The sequence below is a fragment of the Gigantopelta aegis genome, chromosome 13, assembly GCF_016097555.1.
Source record: "Gigantopelta aegis isolate Gae_Host chromosome 13, Gae_host_genome, whole genome shotgun sequence".
Taxonomy (NCBI): domain Eukaryota; kingdom Metazoa; phylum Mollusca; class Gastropoda; order Neomphalida; family Peltospiridae; genus Gigantopelta; species Gigantopelta aegis.
The window spans coordinates 25,093,001-25,107,889 of NC_054711.1; the positions used below are offsets into that span (position 1 = coordinate 25,093,001).

At 36.8% G+C, this 14,889-nt stretch overlaps 1 protein-coding gene across 1 annotated transcript in view; it reads right to left on the bottom strand.

The window, feature by feature from the left end:
* Positions 1-14,889, bottom strand: part of LOC121387855 (potassium voltage-gated channel subfamily H member 8-like) — a 246,029-nt gene that overhangs the window by 58,625 nt on the left and 172,515 nt on the right. The window lies entirely within an intron of this gene.

The window sequence follows — 14,889 nt, forward strand, 5'->3', positions numbered from 1 at the left end:
TTGACTGGAAAAACGAGTTCAGGACAGCACTATTTCAAACACTGGAATGAATGAATCAATTATTGAATCAATGAACAATTGCAGAGACAAATGAGTGCAGGGAACACTTTGTTCAGTATTGTGTTGCGATTCTCTATGCAATTTTAAAACAGTAGATGGTAATCAATTTTCAAGGGCAGGATGCAACCCAGTTGTAAAGCACTCGCTGGATGCGCGGTCAGTTTAGGATCGATCCCCGTTGATTGGGCTATTTCTCATTCCCAGCCAGAGCTCCACAACTGGTGTAACAAAGGCTGTGGTATGTACTATCCTGTCTGTGGGATTGTGCATATAAAAGATCCCTTGCTGCTAATCAAAAAGAGTACATACATTTTTAGTTTTGTATCAAATGCTATTTGACCTACAAATACCAAGACAACACCAAGCACATTAGATTGATATAGTTCAAACGAAAGCAGCAAGCAATGTCTGTATTAATGGTACAAAAAAAAAAAGCAGAAATATTTTGCACATCCTAATAATTCCCATCAGCAACTTCAATGGGCATCTTAGCTCAGAACAGGGGAGATAATAAAACGGTGGCGCGTCACTCGTCAGGGTCCAACAAACTCGGACAATAGCTGTATTTTTTTCATTGCTTTGTCATTCCTTGTTATACCACATCATAACGGACCAAAATCTTATCGGCTCTGTACATGATGTTCCTATACAGCACGGTTCTGCACAGGACGGTCTATAGTATACGCTGCAGTGAACGGTTACCAGTCGTTACCAGTTGACATTTGTCTACACGTGTACTGAGATGGGGGGGGGCGGGGGGGGGGGGGGCAGTAAAATCCGTAATAAAAAAGAAAATATATGTATATTGTGGATAACAGTATTAAAAAATATATATAGTGATGACGGCTCTGTACAAGACGTTTCTACACAGGGCGGTCTAGTATTTTATATACTTAGATATCGTGGAAAAGACATTAACAGTAAAAGTAATAAATATATATTTTGTATAATACTCAATGTGTTTGTGTTGACACTGTATAAAAACGTGTGCATGGGTACACTTTGCCGCATAAAAACTCAACTTTGCCACCCAATTTTTTTTGTATGTACTTTTCACAATTAGATAGACATTAAGAAAAATGCAACAAAACACATTCTGATATTTAAAATATTACTTTACTGTTAAAACAAACTCAGTCACTCAGTTGGTCGCTTATAACCTGAAGCCAGTCAGAGACAAACCAGGTTTCTGGGACCCTGTCGATCATTGTGCCATCTGGAATAGAGTTATCTCCACCTGTTTCAGCTAAGACACTCATTACAGGTTGGACTATACCAATTCAAATCCCATAGGCAACCATGTTAACGTTTGTGTTTAAAAACACTATATGCAATATACAGTATCAACCAAACTGTGACCCATAAATATCAGTACTACAACCCCTACCTCAAAGTATTAACTGCAGAAAATGGTACCTTTCATGGCTCATTTTCGGTATAACCAGATGTTTCTGCAACACCCCTAGTTTCGCACAAAATTTGAGTACTTTTTTTTACAGGTTCCCCATACATGTTCCAAGCACAAGGCTACTTGACACTGTGGTACTACATCAAATAAAATTGCATACATTTTTAGCCCAGATGAAACTAATTATTTTTACAACCAACACACTCACATTTATAACCAATCACAGGACTTGTGGTGTTAACTTCTCTATCAAAAGTTCGGTGCACCTCGAACTTCGACCCAGCTGGAAATTAATTGGTATAGTGCAACCTATACTGATAACATACATGTTTCAAAAGGTGGCGAATCATGTGTTTTTATGACAACCAGGATCTGGTGTCTTCTGACATAAACTGACAACCTCACGAAACTGTTGTTTCTACAGTGCAACCTAATTTAATGTACACCTCACAAAGCACATGTATTTTGTACAATTTTGTACAAATGCAATATGTCATATTTGAAAAAATAATTTTTTTTAAAATAATACTCCTGAAGATATTTACTGTCAGATGTGTGTGTGTGCTCAGCTATATATGTAGAGACAACATGGCTATTCAGAGTACCTCAACTCCTTAAACTTATTCCATTGAAACACATGTACTTAGCTGACCCCTAGATTATGAAGACCTCAATAGGCACATCAAAGAAATATCAGTATTAAAAAAATACAATGTCTGAGGAAGGAAAAACCAACATGACTGCATCTGTATGAAGTAATGACTTAATGTCCTGCACATCACTGTTGGAAGGAAATCCTGTATGCTGAGTGTGGGTATCTTCAAGTTACCATGTGCGGGAATTTCAAATCCATCAGCTATGCAGATTTTCAAATTGGACCATCAAAACCATTGGCAGCCACCAATATTCCTGACTATATTTTATGTATACCCTACTGTAGTTGGAGGTTTTAAATATTTGTGATATCTGGAATTATCATGCAGCTTTCGCATATTTATTTTTGATTCATTACTAAAAAAACCTGTTTTTAAATGACATAATTACCCGAACATCTATTTTATTGCATTATTTTCTAATCCAGATCAATACAATATGTATATTGGATGTATTCCTACAATCTGTAATCCAGCATATCATTTAGCTATTAACATTGGATAATACAGCATTAACAATAAAATAAATCATCAAATTACACCAAGGTAAATAACCAAATCTGGAAAAATTGGTTCTAAATCTAGTATACACTTAAAATACACTTCATGGGAGCAAACTAAGTGATTATTTAAAAAAAAAGATTTGATCTGGAGACCTAAAGATATGTTTAACAAGCTTATTGTTATGTATAAATAAGAACAGAAGGCACAATAGTGACCAAAATTTTAATTATGGCTTTGGTAAAGTTTTTCTTCAAAGTAAAATTTTGTTTCCCCTAAAACTACAAATTTGTCTAAAATATGACTTAGCACCCTATAAATATGCCAGAAGGACAATAAAAATCAAGGTCTTTAAAAAGTTAAGCTATCAGAAGTACATACATGAAACATTAACTATGTTTATAGAAGTTTTAGACATTATCCCAATATTGGCACATGTTATTTTTAATATAAAAATAAATTGCTATTAAAATCTAAGTTCAGACTGCCTAGATATATTAACATATTTAAGAGCAGTTGTATATGGCAAGTCAAACACCATGTAAATAAAAACATTCAAATCTTTATAGTATGAATTATAGGCCAAAACCAACTTTTCCTCAGTGCTAATTTTTTTTCAAACTCCATTCAGAGCTATGCACAGTAATTATTGTCAAGGTCATTGTGAACTTGCATGGCCGTGTGACGGCTAATTAATCAAATAGTGTAGTTTAATTTAATTAAATCACAAAAATCATAATCTTTTTTATTATGCACTGAATATGTGCTATAGGTTAGACTATACCAATTCAAATCCCATAGGCGACCATGTTAACGTTTGTGTTTAAAAACACCATATGCAATATATCAACCGTACTATGACCCATAAATATCAGTACTACAACCCCTACCTCAAAGTATTAACTGCAGAAAATGGTACCTTTCATGGCTCATTTTCGGTATAACCAGATGTTTCTGCAACACCCCTAGTTTCGCACAAAATTTGAGTACTTTTTTTTACAGGTTCCCCATACATGTTCCAAGCACAAGGCTACTTGACACGGTGGTACTACATCAAATAAAATTGCATATATTTTTAGCCCAGATGAAACTAATTTTTTTTTACAACCAACACATTCACATTTATAACCAATCACAGGACTTGTGGTGTTAACTTCTCTATCAAAAGTTCGGTGCACCTCGAACTTCGACCCAGCCGGAAATTAATTGGTATAGTGCAACCTACATGAGGGCAGGACGTAGCCTAGTGGGTAGAGTGCCCACTTGATGCTTAGTCAGTTTAAGATCGATCCCCATCGGTGGACCCATTTGGCTTTTTCTCGTTCCAGCCAGTACATCACGACTGGTATATCAAAGAACATGGTATGTGCTATCCTGTCTGTGGGATGGTGCATATAAAAGATCCCTTGTAACTAATGAAATTTTTTTTGCGGGTTTCTTCTTTAAGACTGTATGTCAAAACTACCAAATGTTTCACATCCAACAGCCGATGATTAATAAAAAATCAATGTGTTCTAGTGGTGTCTTTAAACATAAAAACTAACTTGTAAACTTTAATTTTTAAAAAATCAACTATAGTCAAAAAAAGATGAGAAAAAATGAAAGAAGAAGAAGAACTGTTAGTTTATGAGTATTCACTTCTGACCTAGTTAAAAGTTGGGTTTGTTTAACAACACCACTAGAGCACACTAATTTATTAATCATTGGCTATTAGATGTAAACCATTTAGTTATTTTGACATAATATTTATGGACTTAGGGAGGAAACCTGCTACACTGTTCCATTAATAACAAGTGATCTTTTATATGCACCATCCCACAAACAGGACAGCACATACCACAACCTTCGATATGCAAGTCATGATGCACTGGCTGGAATGAGATATAGCTCAATGGACCCACCAATGGTGATTGTCCCAACCAGTGAACCATGACTGGTATATCATGTGGTATGTACTATCCTGTCTGTGGGATGGTGCATATCAAAAACCCCTTGCTGCAAACTGTCTCTAAGATTATATATAAAAATGACTGAATGTTTGATATCCAACAGGTGATTATTAACAAATCATTGTGGTCTAGTGATGCAATGAAACAAAACACAAACTTTAAACTTTAATTATGCTCCAGCATGAAAAATATATTAACTATTGTGAAATAAAGGAGAGAAAAATTGAAGAAGAAGAAGAAGAAAAAGAACAAGAAGAAGAAGAAGAAGAAGAAGTAGTAGTAGTAGTAGTAGTAGTAGTAGTAGTAGTAGTAGTAGTAGTAGTAGTAGTAGTAGTAGTAGTAGTAGTAGTAGTAGTAGTAGTAGTAGTAGAAGAAGTAGAAGTAGAGAGTAGAAGAAGAAGAAGAAGAAGAAGTAGTAGAGAAGTAGAAGTAGAAGTAGAAGTAGAAGTAGTAGAAGAAGTAGAAGTAGAAGTAGAAGTAGAAGTAGTAGAAGAAGTAGAAGTAGAAGTAGAAGTAGAAGAAGAAGAAGAAGAAGTAGAAGAAGTAGAAGTAGAAGTAGAAGTAGAAGTAGAAGTAGAAGTAGAAGTAGAAGTAGAAGAAGTAGAAGTAGAAGTAGAAGTAGAAGTAGAAGTAGAAGAAGAAGAAGAAGAAGAAGTAGAAGTAGAAGTAGAAGTAGAAGTAGAAGAAGTAGAAGTAGAAGAAGAAGAATTGTTGTTTGATTGAGTATTCACTTCTGTGCACATCTGGAGGACCAAAGACAAGAAGAGTAAACAGAGTTTAATTCCACGTGAATCGATGCATCACGTCGAAAGCCGCCATTACACAATGTGTGATTTTTCCTCCGTTTAACAAGCAATCCTTCATGGAGGGTTCTCCGAGGATGTTTTCGCTTGATCTTGTTTCCGACATTTCCCTGTCTCTCTACTTAAGACAAAGTAGCCAGGCAAATCAGTTTATCGAAACCACGGACACAACAAGACGAGGACTGGATTTACATTGATATTAGTTTATTTTTAATTTATTTTTGTGATTATATCCAATTGTGGTTCAAGCATGCTATCCTGGGCACACACATCTGATATTTGAACTGTCTGTACTCAGACAGCAGTCATTGTTTTTAGTTATATACTGGGTAGTAAGAAAGAGGTAATTGTAATGGTCTTACACACCTTACCTTTTTGTGATTATATCTAATTATGGTTCAAGCATGCTACCCTGGGCACACACTGATATTTGAACTGTCTGTACTCTGACAGCAGTCATTGTTCTTAGTTATATACTGGGTAGTGAGAAAGAAGTAATTGTAATGGTCTTACATACATTAGGGGCTGTCCATAATTTTCAACATTTTCATGAGCGTACAAACTGTATGCGGGGGGGGGGGGGGGGGGGGGGGGGGGGGGGGGGGGGGTAAGGGACCAGCGTACACTTTTTTTGAAAATGAAAAATGTTGATCAACATTTTTCATTTGGGGATGTACACTCTTAGGGGTGGGGGGCAATATCTGTGTCCATGGATGGGGATCGATCCCAAATCGACTGCACATCAAGCCAAATTAGTTCTGATTATAACAACATAAAATGAAGAAAAGAGACACTATTTTCAGTGGAACTCAGTTTGTTGGATACAAGTTACTCACTGGCTGTGACAGTGGTGTGATTCCATACATCTGCTTGTATCAGTGTGTCATGGTTATATGAACCATCGGACATAAGACTGGTAGGTACTGGGTTCGCAGCCCGGCACCGGCTCCCACTCAAGAGTTTTAACTACTCAATGGGTAGGTGTAAGACCACTATAGCCTCTTCTTTCTCACTAACAACTAACAACTAACAACTAACCCAGAGAGAGAGAGAGAGAGAGAATGTGGCTGTAGTTGATGTACACTAATGTTTGTAGCACTGTAATTTGTGATACTAGTATATATTTTTTCATACATACAAAATTATTGGGAGGTAAAATCCGGTTTGGGTTACTACAAGCATTAACACAACAACAAAGACTTTGTAAATACAGACACGGATATTTTAAATGAGAAAATATATTTAATTTGTATGTTACGTCATCATAAAAGCTCTATTTGTTGGAAACATTTGACAATGGTTGTAAACACAGGACTGTCCCTTTAATACATGCAGGTATAAGCAGCAATATGTATGTATGGAATATGGATTTATCTTGGCAACCTGCTGAACAAGGTAATTGTGAAATTACTCAGATATATGATAAATTATTTCTGTAATTACTTAGGGACTGTTCAAAATTAAAATTTTCACAAGCATACCATCATGTTCTGTGGCAGTGGGAGTCAATACCATCATATTCAGTGGCAGTGGGGGTGAATACCATCATATTCAGTGGCAGTGGGGGTCAATACCATCATATTCAGTGGCAGTGTGGGTCAATACCATCATATTCAGTGGCAGTGGGGGTGAATACCATCATATTCAGTGGCAGTGTGGGTCAATACCATCATGTTCTGTGGCAGTGGGGGTCAATACCATCATATTCAGTCGCAGTGTGGGTCAATACCATCATATTCAGTGACAGTGTTGAGGGGTCCATACCATCATATTCAGTGGCAGTGGGGGTCAATACTGTCATATTCAGTGGCAGTGGGGGTCAATACCATCATATTCAGTGGCAGTGTGGGTCAATACCATCATATTCAGTGGCAGTGGATCAATACCATCATATTCAGTGGCAGTGTGGGTCAATACCATCATATTCAGTGGCAGTGTGGGTTAATACCATCATATTCAGTGGCAGTGTGGGTCAATACCATCATATTCAGTGGCAGTGTGGGTCAATACCATCATATTCAGTGGCAGTGTGGGTCAATACCATCATATTCAGTGACAGTGTTGAGGGGTCCATACCATCATATTCAGTGGCAGTGGGGGTCAATACTGTCATATTCAGTGGCAGTGGGGATCAATACCATCATATTCAGTGGCAGTGTGGGTCAATACCATCATATTCAGTGGCAGTGGATCAATACCATCATATTCAGTGGCAGTGTGGGTCAATACCATCATATTCAGTGGCAGTGTGGGTTAATACCATCATATTCAGTGGCAGTGTGGGTCAATACCATCATATTCAGTGGCAGTGGGGGTCAATACCATCATATTCAGTGGCAGTGTGGGTCAATACCATCATATTCAGTGGCAGTGGGGGTCAATACCATCATATTCAGTGGCAGTGGGGGTCAATACCATCATATTCAGTGGCAGTGTGGGTTAATACCATCATATTCAGTGGCAGTGGGGGTCAATACTGTCATATTCAGTGGCAGTGGGGATCAATACCATCATATTCAGTGGCAGTGTGGGTTAATACCATCATATTCAGTGGCAGTGGGGGTCAATACTGTCATATTCAGTGGCAGTGGGGATCAATACCATCATATTCAGTGGCAGTGTGGGTCAATACCATCATATTCAGTGGCAGTGGGGTTCAATACTGTCATAATCAGTGGCAGTGGGGATCAATACTGTCATAATCAGTGGCAGTGGGGATCAATACCATCATATTCAGTGGCAGTGGGGGTCAATACTGTCATATTCAGTGGCAGTGGGGGTCAATACTGTCATAATCAGTGGCAGTGGGGGTCAATACCATCATATTCAGTGGCAGAAAGGGGTCATATTACAGCATATTCGGTGGTGATGGGTGTGTGTGTGTGTGTGTGTGTGTGTTAATACCAACATAATCACTAGTAGATGGGACCAATACGAACATATCTGGCAGTAGAGGGGGGTCAATACCAACACATTTGGCAGTGGAGGGAGGTCAACACCAACAAATGTGGTTGTAGAGGTGGTCAATACCAACACATTTGGTTGTAGATGGAGGTCATTACCAACACATTTGGTAGATGAGTCAATACTAATATATTTGGTGCTAGAATGGTCAATACCAGAATATTTGTTGTTGCAGGTGATCAAGATCAGAATATTTGGTGGAGGTCAATACCAACAAACTTGGTGGTAGAGTTAGTCAATACCAGAATATTTGTTAGTGGAGAATGTCTATACTAGAAAATTCAGTGGTGGAGATGGGTTAATACAACCATACCCTTTAAGAGATTGTATTTTTTAAATCCTTTACAAAATGAATTTTGTTTTATGTATACTTTTATGATGGCAGGAGGAGGGGGGGGGGGGGGGGGGGAGATTAGCCAAACAAATGTTAACAATTGAAGATTTCTTACGATCAGGCATTGTATTAGTCTGTAGTTTAACTACAGAAATACACAACATCATTTTCCTTAAGAAGAAATCTTATGGATGTTAAAGTTTGTTTTGTTTAATGACACCACTAGAGCACACTGCTTTATTAACCATTGGCTATTGGCTGTCATACTTTTGGTAATTTTGACATATAGTCTCAGAGAGGAAATCATGCAGCTTCTTTTTTCCATTAGTAGCAATGGATCTTTTATATGCACCATACCACAGACAGGACAGCACATACCACAATCTTTGATATACCAGTAGTTTTTTGCACTGGCTGGAGCGAGAAACAGCCCAATGGGCCCACAGACAGGGATCGATCCCAGACAGACTGCACATCAGCCGAGTGCTCTACCACTGGGCTACGTCCTGCCCCTCTTACGGATGAAACAAGTTTTTTTTAAAAAACAAACACTCATCAATTTAGAACGGCCCCTTAAAGCTATCACCACTTTGTGACATGGAAGTGGATGCATGTTGAATAGGAGAAACTAACAAAGCCACAGCACAGACTGTTAGACCAGGTAGTGTCACATATATCACAGTGCCAGCTAATGATGAAAGCTCATGTCTACACATTACCCACCCCCCCCATCCCCCCCCCCCCCCCCCCCCCCCCCCGCAACCTTTACATGACAAACGAAAAAAAACGGCTTTCCTTGTTCTGACTTCAAAGCGAAATGTTATTAATGCCCAGACTTGGGAAATTAATCCTAATAATTGCGTTGAAAGCATGATTCCCACAGACTTGGAATGAATACAAACAATGGTGTTGGAAGCATGATGCCCAGACTGGGAAGTAATCCTAACAATTCACCGGTAATAAGCATTGCGGAAGTCTAGGCATATTGAAATTTATGAAATTACGACATATTGGTTTTAATATACAGTGAAACCGGTCTAAACTGGACCTTGAACGAAGTGGAACCTTGTCAAAACCAGCCAAGTTTCATGGTCCTGAATTTGTTTAATTCTAAAACCTGACCCTCTGAACACCAGAACCTGTCTAAATCAGACGAATATTAGGTCCCCAGCATGATCCAGTTTAAACCGGTTTCACTGTGTATATTTTGTAATACTGAAAATAATATATTTAACTATATGTAACTTGTGCTAAATAAATCCATGTATGAATCACACAGAGGTACTCGTTCCAGCCAGTGCACCATGACTGGCATATCAAAGGCTGTGGCATGTACTACCCTGTCTGTAGGATGGTGCATATAAAAGATCCCTTGCTGCTAATCGAAAAGAGTAGCCCATGAAGTGATGACAGTGGGTTTCCTATCTAAATATCTGTGTGGTCCTTAACCATATGTTTGATGCCATATAACCGTAAATAAATTGTGTTGAGTGCGTTGTTAAATAAAACATTTCTTTGTTTCTTTCTTTTTCACATAGAGGTAGTTTAAAATAAGCTGCGAGGTTATTAAACACGAAGATGCAATCCATTCATTCAAGTTTGTTTTGTTTAACTAGAGCACATTGATTAATTACAACATAATTATACTGTACAATCTTGACCATCTCCAGGATTATCATGCTGGTAAACATAGACTGTCTCCAGGATTATTATACTGTACAAACTAGACATTTCCAGGATTTTATACTGGTAAACTTAGACTGTCTCCAGGATTATTATACTGTACAAACTAGACCATTTCCAGGATTATTATATTGCACAAGATAGACTGTCTCCAGGATTATTATACTGCACAAGCTAGACTGTCTCCAGGATTATTATACTGCACAAGCTAGACTCTCCCGGATTATTATACTGCACAAGCTAGACTTTCTCCAGGATTATTATACTGCACAAGCTAGACTGTCTCCAGAATTATTATACTGGTAAACTTAGACTGTCTCCAGGGTTATTATATTGCACAAGATAGATTGTCTCCAGGATTATTATACTGCACAAGCTAGACTGTCTCCAGAATTATTATACTGGTAAACTTAGACTGTCTCCAGGATTATTATACTGCACAAACTATATCATCTCCAGGATGACAGTAACATATTCAAAATCATAAATCTGCACAAGAAGGAAGTAAATGTGTTATTTAATGACACAATCAACACATTTTATTTATGGTTATATGGCGTCAGACATATGGTTAAGGACCACACAGATATTGAGAGAGGAAACCCGCTGTCACCACTTTATGAGCTACTCTTTTCGATTGACAGCAAGGGATCTTTTGTATGCACCATCCCACAGATAGGATAGTATATACTACAGCCTTTATTACACCAGTTGTGGAGCACTGGCTGGAATGAGAAATAGCCCAATGGGGCCACGGATGGGGATCGATCCTAAACCGACAGCGCATCAAGCGAGCACTTTACCACTGGGTTACTTCCAGCCCCTGTAATCATACAATTCATTTTTATAAAAACGCACTATAACAGATCAGATAATATTAATAACTTCAGACAGTCATCTAGTCATGTTCTTGTAACATATGGAGCCTGTATTAGTCGCAATATCGGTCCTACATGTAATTATGTATATTCACGCCACATCAAGATATGAATTATCACATTACCGGTGTAGGTTCCACCATGTGTCCTTTAGCTGATGAAGTTATAGGCGCTGCTCTCCAGGCCAATCTGTATTGATTATTCAGTCATACATATATGTACATATAAGTATAATTGTATCAATGTTTACACACAACTTGTCTGCCGTGTCTGTCGTGCCTGTTCAAAGGTTAATCTGTTAATACGAGAGAGAACGAACAATTATTCTCGCATACCAACAGACCTGTCAACCCTCCCGGATTCCGCGGGAGTCTCCCGGTATTTGATCAAATCTCCTTTCTCCTGTGCGGGAGACAGTTTCTCCTTTTAAATTACATTTTTGTAAGTATAAAAAAAAATCGATCCTCTTTTGTCAAAATAACAGAAGGGAAGTAACTCTGCCTTTTTTTCTCATTCGGCAAATGTCGACTACTTTCGGCTTCTGAGAATGTAACAGGCCGAATTGTCCCGACTGTTTAACCTTTGCCGAAGTGAAAATTGTGGGATAGCCTATTTATATTGTTAAAAAAGCACATGGAGTTTATAAAATGACATGTAATTATAATGTTTGTTGTCATCGTAATGGCTACAATGCGTGTTGCCGCTAATTCAACAGGCTGTGTATTGACATTCAGTGTTGCCATATAAAAAAAACAACTATCCAATTTAGTTCTAATAACACCTCTGAATTGTAAAATGTCTTCCCACTGGATTACATAATGCAACTATGACGAATCTGAACTGCCAGACTCCGAGTTGACAGCGATACACACGATGCATGTTAAAATCACATGTCACAGCAAGACAACGAAAGACCAATTAGCTGTATAAACATACTTGTGTCAGTTAATTTTGTATGTTTGTGCAGTAAAATGTTGGTTATAAGGGTACACTTCAAGAAATTATTTTTGTACAATTAAAAAATGTTGTGTTTGACATTGACATAAAGTTACTCACGGAAATGGGTATAATTCCGGTATATTTTACACGATGTCCGTAATGAGGTTTTACTTATGATTAATGAAAATACAATGTTTATTGCATCATTATAATGATTTTAAATAAGTACCACGCCACCGTTCCTCATTATAGTAAAAACTGAATATTAATTTATAAGATTTATATAAATTTGTCTTTGGTACTTAGGTACACTAACCACAAATGATAATGTAACGCAACCTGTAAGGCTGTAAGTGTAATACCGTAAATGTACTAATTAAATTTTGTATTTCTTGTTCATGTTCTTAACATTTTTGGATAATTTTTTTTTTTTTTTTTTAAATATGTATTAAATCATAATAATATTTAAACTTTAAAAAAAAAAAAAAAAAAAATTAATATTTTTTTTTTTTTTTTAATGCCAAGATCTAAGGTTAAGAAGTATATATGACATTATAAAGTATTCATATAACTTATTGTAATAATGTTTTTTTTTAAATCTTGCGATTTTGGGTTAAATTGTGTGAATTTAAAAATCTCCTGCTTTTTGACAAAATCTCCTGCTTTTTCAACACACACCTCCTGCTTTCTCTTGTCTAAAGGTTGACAGGTCTGCATACCAATGATGTTTTCTTCTCTCACACTGATCTAAACAAAACCCAGTCTAACTATCAGTGCATGGCCTCTTGAACAGGAATGTATGAATGAATAAATGAATGAATGAATGAATGAATGAATGAATGAATGAATGTATGTATGTATGTATGTATGAATGAATGAATGAATGAATGAATGAATGAATGAATGAATGAATGAATGAATTGAATGAATAATTGAATGAATGAATGAATGAACAAATGGACAAACAGACAAACGAACGAATGAACAATCCAAAGAAATGAACGATTGAATGAATGAACAAATGAAAGAACAATTGAAACAAATGAACAAATGAATGAATGAATGAATGAATACAACAAACAAACAAATGAACAAACAAATGAACAAAACAAACAAATGAAATGAAACGAATGAACAAATTAACTAATGAATGAATGAATGAATGAATGAATGAATACAACAAACAAACAAATGAACAAACAAATGAACAAAACAAACAAATGAACAAAACAAACAAATGAACAAATTAACTAATGAATGAATGAATGAATGAATGAATGAATGAATGAACAAATGAACGAACAAACTTTTAACGACATCCCAGCACCAAAAATATTTGGCTATTGGGAATGAATATATGAATGTTTAATAACACCTCAGCATAAAAAGTACATTTGTTATTACGTGTCAAAAATGGAAAACATATAAATGAATTGCTGATAAGCATCAATATAAAAATTATTAAATTAAGTTAAAAACACATGCAGTACAAAGAACTGCACAAAATCTGAATCACAGGTAAGTATTCTAAAATTCCGAGTAAAAACTTCCAAGATAAATGGCTATTGGGTGTCAAACAAGGTAAATGTGTAAGAGGCCGTCCATAATTTTCAACATTTTCATGAGCATACAAACCGTACGTGGGAGGGAGGGGGTTAAAGGTAGGGTCAACTCAATCAAGAGCCTTATGTGTTGGAAAGATGCATATCCGGACCACCAACACATACTGACACTTTAGCAAATGAAAAATGCGTAATTTTAGAGTTAATAAAAAAGCATGATTATTCCTGCTAACTGGGGGCAGCCATTTTGTTTCGCTTTTGTGACGTCCGGTGGGATAGCTTGGGGCGAAGTGACGTCAGCTCCTGACCATCTCCTGTATGCACAGTGTAAACAAAAGCAGTAATTTTCGACAAGGCGCTTCTCTTTGATCAACCTGACTTGTAAAACAGCATAAATGACGTAATATTATAATAAACTATTTAACTAAATATATTTCAAGTTGTATTAACGGAACAAAATGGGGTTATAGTATTTTTCTCTGTTAAATAATCCAAAGGAAAAATGTACAAAATTAGGCCTATTGATATGCTACGTTGGAGCAAAAACGACAACCCACGATACCCAAGTGATAATTTTCTTTTCTTTGGGACTACGTAATTGGTCAGTTCTGTGTTTTTAGATGGAAAAGTCTACTTAAACTATAGTTTTACAGAACTATTTACAGTAATAAACCATGTCCATTACAATTTTAGGGGCGACAGGTAATATTCCACAATACCGGTATGTATTTTTGTGTCTAGACAGCGTTGATTTATTGGCTCGTCTGGTTACCAATCAAATACACACCTGCCAATCAGGAATCACAGGTAGAAGCAACGAACAGCATAGACCAATTAACTAAGACAACACTCCGTGTATCATTTCAGTATGTAGGTTAATGCATGGGCAAAACATTGTTAATTGTTTCGACTTGTTGTGTAGCCACTTTGACAATGGTATTTTATTTTGTATTGAAAGAAAGAAAGAAAGAAGTGTTTTATTTAACGATGCACCCAACACATTTTATTTACGGTTATATGGCGTCAGACATCTGGTTAAGAGACACACAGATATTGAGAGAGGAAACCCCGCTCTTGCCACTTCATGGGCTACTCTTTTTGATTAGCAGCAAGCGATATTTTATATGCACCATCCCACAGACAGGATATCACATA